The 15,129-nt window shown below is 37.4% G+C and overlaps 1 protein-coding gene and 1 pseudogene across 2 annotated transcripts in view; both read right to left on the reverse strand.

Annotated features, from left to right (window-relative positions):
• LOC126377543 (uncharacterized) overlaps nt 1-15,129 on the reverse strand; it is a 394,831-nt gene that overhangs the window by 274,190 nt on the left and 105,512 nt on the right. The gene's annotated exons all lie outside the window — the stretch shown is intronic.
• On the reverse strand, nt 572-13,622 carry LOC126377466 (odorant receptor 67c-like; annotated as a pseudogene).

The following is a 15,129-nucleotide window of genomic DNA, read 5'->3' on the forward strand; positions in this document are numbered from 1 at the left end:
GTCTGCGATTGTTGAAGTAAAGCAACTTTCGCAAAGGCCGGTCATAGGATGGTGACCATAAAAAAAAATCATCTCGAGCTCCTCCGTGCGTGCCGGCTGCATTAGCAGTCGTTAATAACCACCAATCCGCACTGGGCCCGCGTGATGGTTTAAGGCCCGATCTCCCTATCCATCCATAGGGAAGGCCCGTGCCCCGGCAGTGGGGAAGTTAATGGGCTGGTGATGAGGTATGTAATGTAGGTAAAGTTATGTATGAGCAATATAAACCTACCCAGTTTAGAACCCTGTCGTTTTAACATATTTGACATTTAGTGAGACTTACACTTCAATATGTCAAAAAAGTTAATGTGACATGGTACTAAAGTGTATGTCTCTATTACGTTTACAAAGATTCTTGCGTCACGTCTTCTCCTGCCATAACGCATTCCGAAATGGTGTAAAAGTTATATCGAATATAGAATCGTTAAGGAAAAGAATATATTTAAAAATAGAATCTTGACTTTCAATAATTGTTAAAAAATGAGATAGAAATTTTGAAAGAAGGTAATATTTTTTTTTTCTATTTTGATTTCTAGATATCCTGTGGTTGCGGAGCATAAACAGTCCGCAATAAGGCAAAGTAGGACCACGACGTGCTCAGTATCTGAAAATATAGAAACAGAATGGGTAACGTAATGTGTCGACCCAATTACTCTAGCCATACAGGCGGCCAATCAGCTCGCGACTCTTCAGAACCCCGATACCGACCCCGCCGGCGTGGTCATTCAGCGCTTATGGCTATCGACTCACTAGGGTAGGGATTATACACTTTCAAGGACAGAAAGTCTAATGACTGACGTTCCGATTCCAAGGTGTCATACTATCTATTATGAACCATCAATGACCCATAGTCTCTGCCCGTGAAAGGGTTAAATATTATCCTCTCAGACGTCGCCCGAGCCGAGGTTCGCGCCCAATTAGGCACGCTCAGGCCTGTTGTCTTAAATTTTGTACCGGGTAAAAGCCCTAGCGCTCCCCATTTCTCCAGCCAAGTAGTTAATGCCATTTGCGGCAAATCTACAATAATTCGTCCCTGACGTCGCAAAGTGACGTATCTCAATTTTTTGGCGGATCTGATTTGCACCTTATGTTATTGTCAATAAGACACAATTTATTTTAGCAGAAAATTGCAGATACGTCTTTTTGCGACGTCAGGGACGAATTACGTCAAAAAAAGGTAGGTATATTCGCAGCCTTTTGCGCTTATAAGTCTATATCTAAGTACTTGTGTTAGTGTCTTACTTAGGTACCTAGGCACCTACTTACTATTGCTTTTGTCGTAAGGCAGTTAAGATAAGCGCAAACTAGGTTACGAACTCCTAAAAATAGTTGTAAAAGAGTTATAATTGTGTAAAAGAGTTATTATTTATTACCTTAGTAAAGGCTGTTAGATTGACGTCAGCATAACCGTAGGCAGTCAACTTGCAAGGTTTCTGAGCTCTGTAAATAGATTTAAAAAGAAATCAGGCCAGGTGACGCCTTGTATGGTCACGAGCATTAATAAATGTATACACTTTAGTACCATGTGACATTAACTTTTTTGACAAATTGAACTGTAAGTCTCACTAAATGTCAAATATGTTAGTGCGACAGAGTCCTAAAGTGGGTACATTATATTGCTCATGACTGTACACGTTGCGTTCGCGCCCTCCAGAGCACTCTCAGCCTTGTTGTCTTAATTTGTTACCGGGTTAGAGCTCTCGGCGCCCCTCATATTTGTCCGGTCAAAATAGTGAATGTCATCCGGATCAAATATACAAGACTTATAATACATACGTGCTTAAACAGCCAATACTTATATGTCACAAGTCGCACTGCTGAGCACAGGTCTCGCCTCAATCAATGGGGGTATGGAGCATACTCCACCACGCTGCTCCTCTGCGGGTTGGTGTAGGTGCTTTACGGCTAATAGCCGGGACCAACGACTTAACGAGCCCTCCGAAGTACGGAATCATCTTACTTTATCGGACAATCAGGTGATCCTGCAATATCCTTATCAAATAAAGAATAATCTAAAATATAAAAAATATCGCGCCATACTAACCTTAATCATATCATTTTCGAATCCTTCCCGACTTTAGGGTTTGTCACATACCATTTGCTACTGTACACAGCATCGCCCACATCTATGCTCTGAGAAAATAAACAAAATAAAAAAAATTAACAGCTGTCAATCACCCGTCCCTTTCCTTTTCGGTGGATAAGAAAATGATAAGTATAACTTAAAATAAATTAGGAGGTGTCTGCATCTGACTCGAGAGCGTCCGAATGGAGGACATTAATAGAAATGGTAAAACTATACGGCTCGTCACCTATACATAATGTCACGTTGGTCTAACAGAAAGCTCGGTTTTCTTCTATCGTGTAGGTTGTGAGGTGAATTACCAACCTCATCAACTCTGGTGTCAGGGTTACTATTGACCCGCCAAAGGCCCCTGACATGACTCATAATAACGACTACGTACTAACATCAGTAAGTAGAAACTGGGACCAACGGCTTACCGTGCCTTCCGAAGCACGGATCGTCTTACTTTCGGACAATCAGGTGATCAGCCTATAATGTCCTAATCAAACTAGAGACCACAGTAATTTTTGTGATATATCCCTACCGGGAATCGAACCCAGGACCTCCAGAAAGCTCGGTGAGACTTGGGTACTTAGTTCATCTTGCGATGGATACCTCTGATCCCAATTGTGATATAGTCGTGAGCTTATGTTAATTATGTTTATAAATAATAAAATTATATTACCGACGTCATCACCATATCCCCAAAGTAACAAAGCGTGAATATTTGTAGCAGATTCAAAAATAGGAAGGCTACAAACGATACCACGTACGGTTTGTCGTCGATAGTCTGTGGAAAACAAAAGATAAAAAATATAAAACCTACTTAAGTTTGTTTCATAGTGGTAGGTACTAATATTTTTTCGTGTTAAAAAGTTAATTTTAACGTGTGCGTTACCCCAACAAGAAAGTATCTCCTAGAGTTATATGAGTAGAACGTATAGTTGGTGCCTTATCTGCTGTAAATGTGCCCCCACATAAAAAATGTGTGCCCCCTGTCGTTTCGAAAAAAAATCGAAAAAACGATTCTTGCTGGGGTAACGTTTTTCTAGCAGGAAAATTCTAAACGAATGATCGGAGAGAGAAAAACTGTGCATGGCCAGATAGCTTATATGTGTGCCAAAATGTGCCCCCAAAAATAAAATCTGTGCCCCTTCAGATTTTCGAGATATTGCATTTCCTGCTGGAGTAACGTTTTGATGAATAGTATATCTCTAAAACCATTGCATGTGCCCCTGTAGAATAAACATACGCGAGTAGCTCTTAATGTGTGCCCCTTTGTGCCCCAATTAGATTTTAGAAAATATTTATAGTTTTCAAGTTATCGCGGTTTTATGAAAACCCGAAAAAACATCGCAGCGCCTAAATGAGACAAGGCATAACTTCGCTGAAAACTGTATTCGGTCTTTCTTGACGCTAATAATAACCATACAAAGTTTCAAAAATGTTCATGCATGCGTTTTTGAATAATCTTGCTAAAAGTAAAAACGATGGTGTCATAACTTTGACGGCAAAATACAAGGAACTGGCACAATCCCAGATGTGTAGGTGTAAACCAAAATCTTGTGCCTTTAGTCAAAAATATATGGTGAAAATATTGAGCTTCAAATGTTACGCATTAAGTAAATATAAACAAAAAACCAAAATATGTAAACAACGGCTGGTTATCCGACCAAATCTGAATGACTACTAAAAAGCGACGGATTCATACTTAACTATTGTGGTGTGGTGTTTACTTTTGTGGTTATTATTAGCGTCAAGAAAGACCGAATACAGTTTTCAGCGAAGTTATGCCTTGTCTCATTTAGGCGCTGCGATGTTTTTTCGGGTTTTCATAAAACCGCGATAACTTGAAAACTATAAATATTTTCTAAAATCTAATTGGGGCACAAAGGGGCACACATTAAGAGCTACTCGCGTATGTTTATTCTACAGGGGCACATGCAATGGTTTTAGAGATATACTATTCATCAAAACGTTACTCCAGCAGGAAATGCAATATCTCGAAAATCTGAAGGGGCACAGATTTTATTTTTGGGGGCACATTTTGGCACACATATAAGCTATCTGGCCATGCACAGTTTTTCTCTCTCCGATCATTCGTTTAGAATTTTCCTGCTAGAAAAACGTTACCCCAGCAAGAATCGTTTTTTCGATTTTTTTTCGAAACGACAGGGGGCACACATTTTTTATGTGGGGGCACATTTACAGCAGATAAGGCACCAACTATACGTTCTACTCATATAACTCTAGGAGATACTTTCTTGTTGGGGTAACGCACACAATTTTAACAATACAAAAAACACGGTGATTTTCCAAAACATTAAAATTGTAAAATGTGTAAATATATGAGAAACAATAAACCTTTCAAATATTACTTAATGTGGTCGTTTAATTAGAATACCAGCACTCAACAATTAAAACTAGAATGCTACATAAAATTATACCCAGTGATTGTACTATATTCATGTGTTATGTTATGCCTGATTATTGTAATTTAGTTCTGTGCAATAAAGTATATTTGATTTGGTTTGATTTGATTTGACGTGTCTTTCCCGGGAATTTTCCCAAAGTGGGCAGTAAAAAGGGGCATTTTTTTTTTAAAAGACCTTTATTACCTAGCCTTTGGACAGATAGAAACGTCATATTTAATAATGCAAACATGAATTCGAAAAAAAAATCGAATCGAATTCGAATCATTTTTTTTACTTATGCCGCAGATGGCATTAAATACTTGGCCGGACAAATGGGGAGCGCTGAAGGCTCTCACCCGGTACAACGTTTAAGACAACAGGCCTGAGGGTGCCCAGTTGGGCGCGAACCTCGGCTCAGGGCGTCGTCTGAGAGGAAAAATATTTGAAAGAATTAATCAACCCTAGTGGGTCGATAGCGATAAGCGCTGATTGAGGGAAATCGGTATCGGGGTCCTGGAATTCGAATCCAAAATCATAAAGTATAAGTGAGAACAATTAAAATATCTTACTGTTACGTTGAAGCCGCTGAGACAGATGAGAAACGAACTGACAACGAAGTTGAAAAGTATCGATTTCGAATGTGGGTCGTTCTTCTTTTTTATCGACAATGATCTGTCCTTCGTTCTGCTTCTGATAAGTTATGTTTTAGAATTTTATTTCATGTTTTGATTGTCCAAAAATATAGTTATCTTATTATACTCAAAATACAAGCAAAATACTAATCGGTTCCTCAATTAGTTATTAACGTAGCTTGATCGTTTTTCACAAAATTCCGTGACAGAGTGGTAAATTGAAATGCTGTCTCCGATGAAAAGGGCCACTCTGTCACAATATTTTTTGGAATGCGCCTGCAAAGAAAAGTGTGTTACCAAGATAAAGAGAACCACTAAATAGTCCTCTACAGACACATCTTTATATGATGTTTTAAAATATTTATTGCCGTTATAATTTTAAAGATGTTAAATCCGATAAATCGAGAAAATGTCTTTTTATTGTCGATAAAAAAGAAGAACGACCCATATATCGATTCCAGTAAGTTAACAGCACTGGAAGATAAAATAAGCCAGATAAATTCGAGTTATTCGTCAACTCGTCCCATATGCCTACGGCCCATTTGGGACGAGTTGCAGAAAATCAAAATAAACAAAAATTTCATTCTGCAACTCGGCCCACGTTAGTATCGACATGATAAAATGTACAATCAGAAGCAAAAGTGTAAGGATAGAAATAATAAACAACTATGTGTTTGTTACAAATTATTTAATCATACCGATTTGTCACTGAATGAACATAATAATAAAAAATTACAAAAGTAATAATTATAAAGCAATAAACAGTTAAAAAAGATTTTCATCACAGAGTTTACACCATTTAAACACACAAAGTAATAATAATCAACAATTATACATAAAGTCAAAAATGAAACAATGAACTATTTTCGCAGAAAATCTTTAAATCTTTAAATTTTATAATATTAATATAATCAAAACAATGTTGATAAAAAAATCTTAAGAAGACAACAGTTTAAAGGAATACATTTTATATTAACACTTGTCTTGCTGACAGTACTCAACGTTGATAAGGTTTAAAGTTCCACACAGAAAATAAATGGGACGAGTTGCACAATAAAAATGACATTTTTTTCTGTTTTCTTCAACTCGTCCCAAATGGGCCGTAGGCATATGGGACGAGTTGACGAATAACTCATAAATTCAGACTGCCTATCGTAACGAAAACTGAGGGGGATGATTTAACTCTCATTATTCTGAGTTAATATCGAGTGGAATTTTCAATCGTAAAAGCATAGAATTGAAAATATAAAAAATCAACAAAAATGTCATGAATTTTGCGACGGGAAATTCCACTTGAATTGGTGTGGGGAGAGTCGCCATTGTATACCTACATGGTAGCTTCCAGTCCAGCATAAAAGCTCCAGTAGATAAAATCAGGGAGGGTAAAAGGCCATATTGAAATAAATCACCTCAAAAAGCAATATTGCTATTTGACATTTGATAAAATTGCGCACTCACTTTCATATGGGCAAAAGTCAAATAGCAATATTGCTTTTAAGATTATTTGCTTTAACCTCTAAGATTTTTAGACCCTCTGTACGGTCACGAGCATTAATATGTATACACTTTGGTACCATGTCACATTAACTTTTTTGACAAATTGAACTGTAAGTCTCACTAAATGTGAAATATGTTAGTGCGACAGAGTCCTAAAGTGGGTACATTATATTGCTCATGACTGTACAACTCACCGTATCAGATCCTGGTGCCATTTTATTAACTCCACAAATCTTATCCGGAATTGATTATCGTCAAATCTAAAGTTTTCTTCGGAGATTAACGTGGATATATCGTATTGAAGAAGCTTGAACTGCATGCAAATGAACGTGTTGCAAACGTAAAATAAGTAATCGACACCACTTATTTCGATAATCACTATAACAGCTACAAAACGAATATAAGTAATTAAAATATTATTGCTGATTCTAGCAGACATCTCCTAATTTTAAGCTAAGTATACCACACCCAGCCGGGTCTGCATGACAACCGCGCCGCGCGCGGCGCGATTTATATTGAGCGCTTCGGCCAATAAACGTTACGAATGCTATCTACGTAGATGGACGTTAAACGGCTATTGGTCGAAGGCCTCGATATAATTCGGTTACCTTGCAGAGTCCACTGGCCATTCTATACATATTTCTAACGTGTAAGTGAGAGGGATACTCAGTCCGCGCGCTCCCCCTTACTCTTTTACACTTCTTTTAATAAAATAGGCTCGCGTTTGACCAAATTCTCACGACGGCAGACAGTTCCAGTCCTTTGCTGTTCGCATCAAAAAGGAAAAGGCAAAACGTTAGTGCGGATTGGAGGAATATCCACAACATAAGTATGAAATGTCTGCCGACGTCTAGTTGTCCGTAGGTGGAATGGAGTGGGTGGAATTAACTCGTGAAGTTCCTGCGCACACTCACCGAACTGTATATCCTGTAAAACTATACTAATGTCAAAACTAAAGTAAGACCCAGAGGGGGTGAGGTTGGCGTCCGATACGAATTGGTGCGGGGCTGAGTTACCGCTCTAATAAAGTAGTTCTATTTACCTGGCATTTTCTTATCAGCGGAAAGCCGTAATGCTAAAAGTACGAGAACATCTTTTGACATAATTTGTATAGCAAAAACACTTACTTTCCCATATTTGCCGCAAGTATGCCATGGGCCAATACTTGATGTCATACGCGTTGAAAGGATACAAGACATGAAACGGCAACTCGAATTTAACTGTCTTAGTGCTGTGATATTCAATAGCCATCAAACTCAAAGGCATAAGCGGGAAAGCCACCAAGAGAATCCAGTTAAAAAAGTTCATATATTTCAAAACGAAATACAAGAAATCCGTTTCTCTCTTTATAATTTCTTCTTTTTCAACAGATTTTTGGCGTTTTCTTAATTTAAATTCTAAATTACGAAGGAGGGATAGGACGTCGTTGACTATATTTTCGGAGTTTACGATGCTTAAGGATTTTGAATTTGCAAGGAAACACATGGTGAGACATGGCGCCACGTAGGTGAGTGTTGTGAAATTGGTTCCTCGCATTGCACTGTCGACAAACCAGCAAATAGAACCGATCACGTCGGTATTCAGCCAGATGAAATTAAAAATATAAAAAGCGAAATATTTCAAATTCTGCGATCGTGTATTTTTACTGCTTTCCAAATTCATCCCGGTCCAACGGAAGGTGTATTCGATTTTCTTTAGTGATTTATCGAAATGCAATTCTTCGCTAGTCATTTTGATTTCTGAGGATCTAAAAAAGCCGCATTGAAGAAATTTATCTATAAAAAAAATTTAATGCAAAATGTCCAATAGTAATATAGCTTTTTAAGATGAATTGCTTAAAAATGTGGCCATTTTAGGCGCTGTTAGGATTTTTATTTTAAACTTAAGTAACTTAGTTCACGTGCATATCCTATAAGCACAGATTAAATAACTGTACAAGAAAAGAAGTCTAAGTTTCGAACAACCAATTACTTAGATAAGCGCATTAAATAATTCACAAACCTATGATTACATATTCCGTTACAGTTTATCATTGTACAAGAAGAAGAAATATTATATCTTAGCATTACTCTGTACTAATTATTTTAACATCTATCTTCTATGTATTCGTGAGGAATGGAAAAAAATGTATGAAGCGAGTGAAAATGTTTTATATTTCCAAAATCTTGTAAAGCAAAAGCTTATAGCAAAACTTAAAAAATATTTTAGGGAAACTAACAGTTTTAGTTTGAATCTTTTTACTTTATTTTTATTTATTTTCTTTTTACTAGGAACAAATAGAATACGTCCCAAAGTATTGTTTTTACTTTTTTGTTAGAACAAGACTCTATAGTGTTTATTTTCCATAACTATATAAGTAGAGTTACAACATTTTGCTTTAGCCATCTTTATTGTGTATTATTATACGTATTTTCTAGAAAAATAGCAAGAAGTCGGCTACAATTTAGATAATGCTTGGTTTATTAACATTACGTTCCTGGCCAATTACTTTGAAGGATTTTTAATATACTAGTTCATGACGTGGGTTTTCTCAGGCTTGGTGGCTTATAATAGTTATGAAAAAAGTGACTCCTAGATACTGTATAAATCGCCTGCAAAAGATATAAAAGGCCTGATGATGATATTGTATTCTAGTGTCATTGAATAAGGAATAATACTACGTACAGAACGGCAACTCTCCGCTCCCCACCAGCGGCTGAGCTAGGTTTCCCTCACCCCCTCGGTCTTACTTTTGCATTCAATCGTATCGGCGTCAAACGTCACACACAAGGATGTACGAAAACGTCAATCAAATCAAATAATATACTTTATTGCACAGAACTAAATTTCAACAATCAGACATAACACATGAATACAGTACAATTTGGGCGGCCTTATTGCTCTAGAGCAATTTCTTCCAGGCAACCACCAAAAGGAAACAAACATTTACAAACAACTTGGATGCGGGATGGTGCACCAAAAAAATCAATGTGTCAATGTGTACTGTCTGTAGGTGGTAGTAAATAGTTTGTTGTATAGTTCTTCTTGTCTGTTAACGAATATGACCCACAATGGGTTAATCTATATTTATCTTACTTACCTTATGAAATGCGTGCAGCTGAATTAATTGTTCAGGTACTTAATTACATCTTCTTCTTTTGTGTGCGTTGTAAGGTGGATTACCAACCCCATTAACCCAGGGTTATTATTGAGCCGCCATAGACCCCTGACATGACTCATGTAATGACTACGTACTTAAATCAGTAAGTAGTAACCGGGACCAACGGCTTGACCTACCTTCCGAAGCACGAATCATCTTAATTACATTATTTTATTTTGAAAGAAGACAAATAAATCAAGTGAAATAAAATATATTACTATAAGAACATTTTAGGATTGCTAACATACACTAAATACATTTCCACACCCTAAAGCTAATCTAGAGAATCACAATTTCAAGCAAGTAATATGAATTTATTTAACTTTAAACAAAGTTGAGTATCTAGATATGCTACTTATTTGTGTTTGTATGTGTGCGTCTGTGTGTGTATTAAGAGAACTACATTTTTTTCTATTGGTATTATTGCTATTGCATATTCTATAGTTGCGGAGTATAAAGCGTTCGCAGCAAGGCAAAGTAGGACCACGAGGTGCTCATTATCTGAAAATTACAAAACAGACTATCAACATCTTTTTATGACAGCCATTTTTTTGACGTGACTTATTGTAGATTTGCCGCAGATGGCATTAACTACTTGGCCGGAGATGGCAGCCCAAAGCTGTACGATGCAACCTCTTTCGCAGGTTTCGACCAATAGACGCAGCGTAACTTATCTATGTATTTAATCGTCGTAGTCTAATAAATTATAATGTCGCGGCGCGCACGCTACGGACTGCATAAAACCAGCGCCTGATATGAACGAAATATATAAAAAACTTGGCGACTCTTATGGAATTTTAAATATAATTAAAATAGTTTTAAATAATTAGATGTGTTTCGTTCGTGATTATATTATTCGAATGACGCAATCTCGTCTTTGTTTTTGACGTTTATGTAAACACAACCGTCTAAAAATAGTAAGAAAAGGAAGGAGCCATTATTACCTTAGTAAAGGCTTTCAGATTGACGTCAGCATACCCGTAGGCAGTCAACTTGCAAGGTTTCTGGGATCTGTAAATAGGAATACTTGTACAGTTATTACACAAACATTTTTAATAAGAATATCGGCAAAAAGATAAAGAGCCATAAGTACATAAAGCTATTCAAATTCAAATTTAATTCAAAAATATAATGTCTTTATTCAATAGGTAACATAGTTACACTTTGAATCGTCAATTTGTACATAACGAACGTCTCATCCAGCTAAAACTGCTGCAGATTCTCACAACCTGTATGTATAGCCTGGGAAAAGAAGCTGCAAGAAAAACCTCGGCAGAGGGCCCTAGACGTTATTTTAAAAATATATATTTAAGTATGTGTGTCTTACCTAATTTGTATCATTTTTAAATCCTTTCCCACTTTAAGGTTGGTACGATACCATAGACTGCTATACACAGCATAGCCCACATCATTACTCTGCAAAAATATTTTGTTTTCTAAATCTTGTCTCTTTAATCACCAATCTATTAAATTAAGTTAGCTTGGCTTTGACAGTCTGAGAAACACAACGAAATATTCTTCATTGTATGTATAACAAAGAATCAAAATAATACAGTAACAGCTGCATCTTCAGCAATTTCGTCCAGACCACCAGAAAGCTCAGTGACAGTATTAAAACATCATCATTTCATACAAGTAAGAGACATCTGTACCTAGTTGTGAACTATTGTGTTTTGCCCACATAGACTTCGGTTATCACGCGCGGTATGTTTTAGTCCAGGCCCTTTTAATCTCCTTCGGGAGGATTTCCGGGATAAAAGCAATCCCTGAGTCTTAATCTATCGCTGTTCCACATTTCACCCAATCGCGCATCGGTTCAATTCAGTGGTTTAAGCGTGAAAAGGTATTAGGCAGAAAGAGTTATTTTCCCATTTGTCATATTATTATCAGTATGGATTTACTTCACACTTAGACCAATCGACAAAACGAATGTTGCTTAGGTGACGTCATAAGTCTATTGGTAGAACCCCACGATATGTGTCGCGTTGTCCACGATAACGTAACCCGTGCCGCAAAGGCTGGACACTCAAATTATATAACTACATTTTTTCCGCAATAAAAAATAAATAAATTACAATACCGATCTCATCACCATGTCGCCAAAGTAGCAAACTGTAAATATTTGCAAGAAGCTCGAGAAAAGGAATGCTGCAAATGATACCACGTACGGTTTGTCGTCTATAGTCTGTGAAAAAAAAAACAAAGAAGGTATTGCCAATGCTACGTGATTGCTTTATTTATTGTAGTAAAAAAAAATGCCACTCACCAGCCCATTAACGTCCCCACTGGGCACGGGCCTTCCCTATGGATGGATAGGGAGATCGGGCCTTATACCACCACGCGGTCCCAGTGCGGATTGGTAACGACTGCTAATGCAACCGGGACCAACGGCTTAACGTGTCTTCCGAAGCACGGAGGAGCTCGAGATGAAAACTTTTTTTGTGGTCACCCATCCTATGACCGGCCTTTGCGAAAGTTGCTTAACTTCAACAATCGCAGACTGAGCGCGTTAACCGCTGCGCCACCGAGCTCCTCATTAAAAAAAATGCATAAATAAAAATATCATGGAAAAAGATAACGCAATGAACTGCAGAGTGATTATCTAGGTACTGTCATCTAGCTTACCTATATGCGGTGTACCTATATGAAATCGACACTAGCGCCCTCCCTGATTTGACAGTTTTCTTTCTTCTCATAGATAAAATTAGAAAAAAAAGTTAAAGTTAGTGAAAGTTAGAGTTTGTCGTTAACGATTCGTCGACGAACGGCTACCGCCAGCGTTGATTTTAGAGAGTAGGATAGCAGGACTGCTTTTTGGAACGATCGCATAAAAATCTGGGAATAGGGAAGTGTAGGAGAAGAGAAGAGAGGTAGTTTCCTACAGCGGTACACTGTCGGCTTTTACCTACCTGACCTAGACGACCACACCGCGATATAATTCAGCATATTTTAAAGAAAGATCAGGCCTAAAGTAGATACTCTTAATTAGCTAGCATGCATGAATATTTTGATGAGAATTGAAGAAGCGAAACTTGTGTGAGGATTGTGATGGTAAGTTAGTGTATTCTCGCGGTCTCTGTTAACCCAATGGGTAATATGCGTGGTATGTTAGTTAAATAATAAAGAAATCTTACTAATACGTTGAATCCGCTCAGACAAATAAGGAACGAACTGGCCACGATATTGACAAGTGTCGATTTTGAATATATTGACTCCAGTAAGCTGACTGCGCTGAAAGATAAGTATAGAAACAAATGTAAGAGTTACTGGAACATCAGCATCCAAGCGTTTTGTCCCATATTTCAAGGGGTTCGCTTAACTAGCGTGAACGATTTGACAGGTCTGATTTTTTACAGAAGCGACTGTCATCTGACCGTCCAACCCGAAGGGAAAACCATCCCAGTAACACAAGTTACGTCAAATTCCTTCGAAAATAAACTTTCTTGGGGTTTCCTCCCGATGTTTTGTGCATCGCTAAGCACATGATAATTATCCACGATCCAAACATGAATTCGAAAAGAAATTCAAAATAATTCATTTACTAAACATGCAACCTCGAAGTGACCGAAACGTTCTACAGCTGGGTTTCCATAGCCGTGCTGCTGCTGCATTGAGCTTAAAGGCAACAAAAATATATATAACATTATCATAACTATAACTTACTGTATAAGTTCCTGATGCCATTTGATTATTTTCATTAATTTATCTCGGACCTGGTTATCGTCAAATGATGTGTTTTCAACAGAGATCAACGTGGTTATATCATGTTGGAGTAGCTTGAATTGGATACAGATGAATGCGTTGCAGACATAGAATAAATAGTCGACCCCGGCCATGAATGTCACCACCAAAAAAGCTAGAAACCAAAGTTAATTATATATAGTTCTTCATGATATTTTTTAGCACTTGTAGCGCTACGAGATGTCTCCAGAAAGCGATCTAAAGGAGACCTTCAAATGGTGGTAAAATTTCTGCTGGGCACATACCTCCCCCCTCAATTATCGTGGTATACAGCTCTACCACGTTGTTTCACTGCGGAATGAGATTTTTGGACTATTTGCTATTTGCTTTGAGCTTCCAAGCCAGTCGAAGGACTCCAACTTTTCATAGCCAAGACATAGAATAAGGAATAATACTACGTATATGCGGCAACTTTCCGCTCACCACTAGCGGCTGAGCTAGATTAACCTCACCCCCTCGATCTTACTTTAGTCTTCAATGGTATGGGCTATTTGGTGGAAGATCTCTATTTCAGACGCAAATGTTACCTATTTCATTCATTCCAATAAAACACTTACTTCCCCATATCTGTCGAACATAAGCTATGGGCCAAAACCTGATGTCGTACAAGTCGAAAGGATACAAGACGTGATACGGCAACACCAATTTCACTGTCTTAGTGTAGTAATATTCAATAGCTATCAAAGCCAAAGGCATAAGCGGGAAACACACCACAAGAGCCCAGTTAAATAAATTTATATATTTCAAAGCGAAATGCAGGAAATCCGTTTCTTTCTTTATAATTTCTTCTTTTTCAATCGATTTCTCGCGTTTCCTGTATTTTATTTCCAAATTACGAAGGAGAGTTAGGACGACGTTGATAGTATTTTCGGAGTATAAGATGCTTATGGTTTTCGAATTTGCAAGGAAACACATAGTGATGCACGGAGCGACGTATGTAAGTGTTGTGAAACTGACTCCTCGCATTGCACCATCAACAAACCAGCACACGGCACAAAAAACATCCATATTCAGCCAGATAAAATTAAAAATATAAAAAACGAATAATTTCAAATTCTGCGATCGTGTTTTTTTACTGCTTTCCAAATTCATCCCGGTCCAGCGGAACGTGTATTCGATTTTCTTTAGTGATTTATCGAGATACAATTCTTCGTCGGCCATTTTGATTTTTGTTCGGTTTTTAATTTTAAAAAGTGTTAGTTTTAAAATCTGTTCGCGTTCAGGATTTCCTGTGCTATGAACGAACCAAATAGGTGTACAAATCACTCTCAAATAGTTGAACCTAACACATTCGGTACAGGGTGTGATCGTGTAGAAGGAAAAGTAATGTAACTCATGTTTTTATAATACTTACTATAACACTTTTTTTTTCTGCAGCGTTTAAAATGATAATAGTTAAAGATACTACCTACACCTACTTGGTAAGCGTCAGTTCTCCGGCCAAGTAGTTATTGTCATCTGCGACAAATATACAATAAGTCCGGTCAAAAAAGGCAAGCGCCATCTTTCTTTTTTGAAAAGGGGCAGTATGTGCAACATCAATATCATACAAATTATTATAAGTAAAATTAAAAAATAAATATTTTGTTTCTCAAGAGCAGA

This window comes from Pectinophora gossypiella, chromosome 23 (assembly GCF_024362695.1).
Source record: "Pectinophora gossypiella chromosome 23, ilPecGoss1.1, whole genome shotgun sequence".
Taxonomy (NCBI): Eukaryota; Metazoa; Arthropoda; class Insecta; order Lepidoptera; family Gelechiidae; genus Pectinophora; species Pectinophora gossypiella.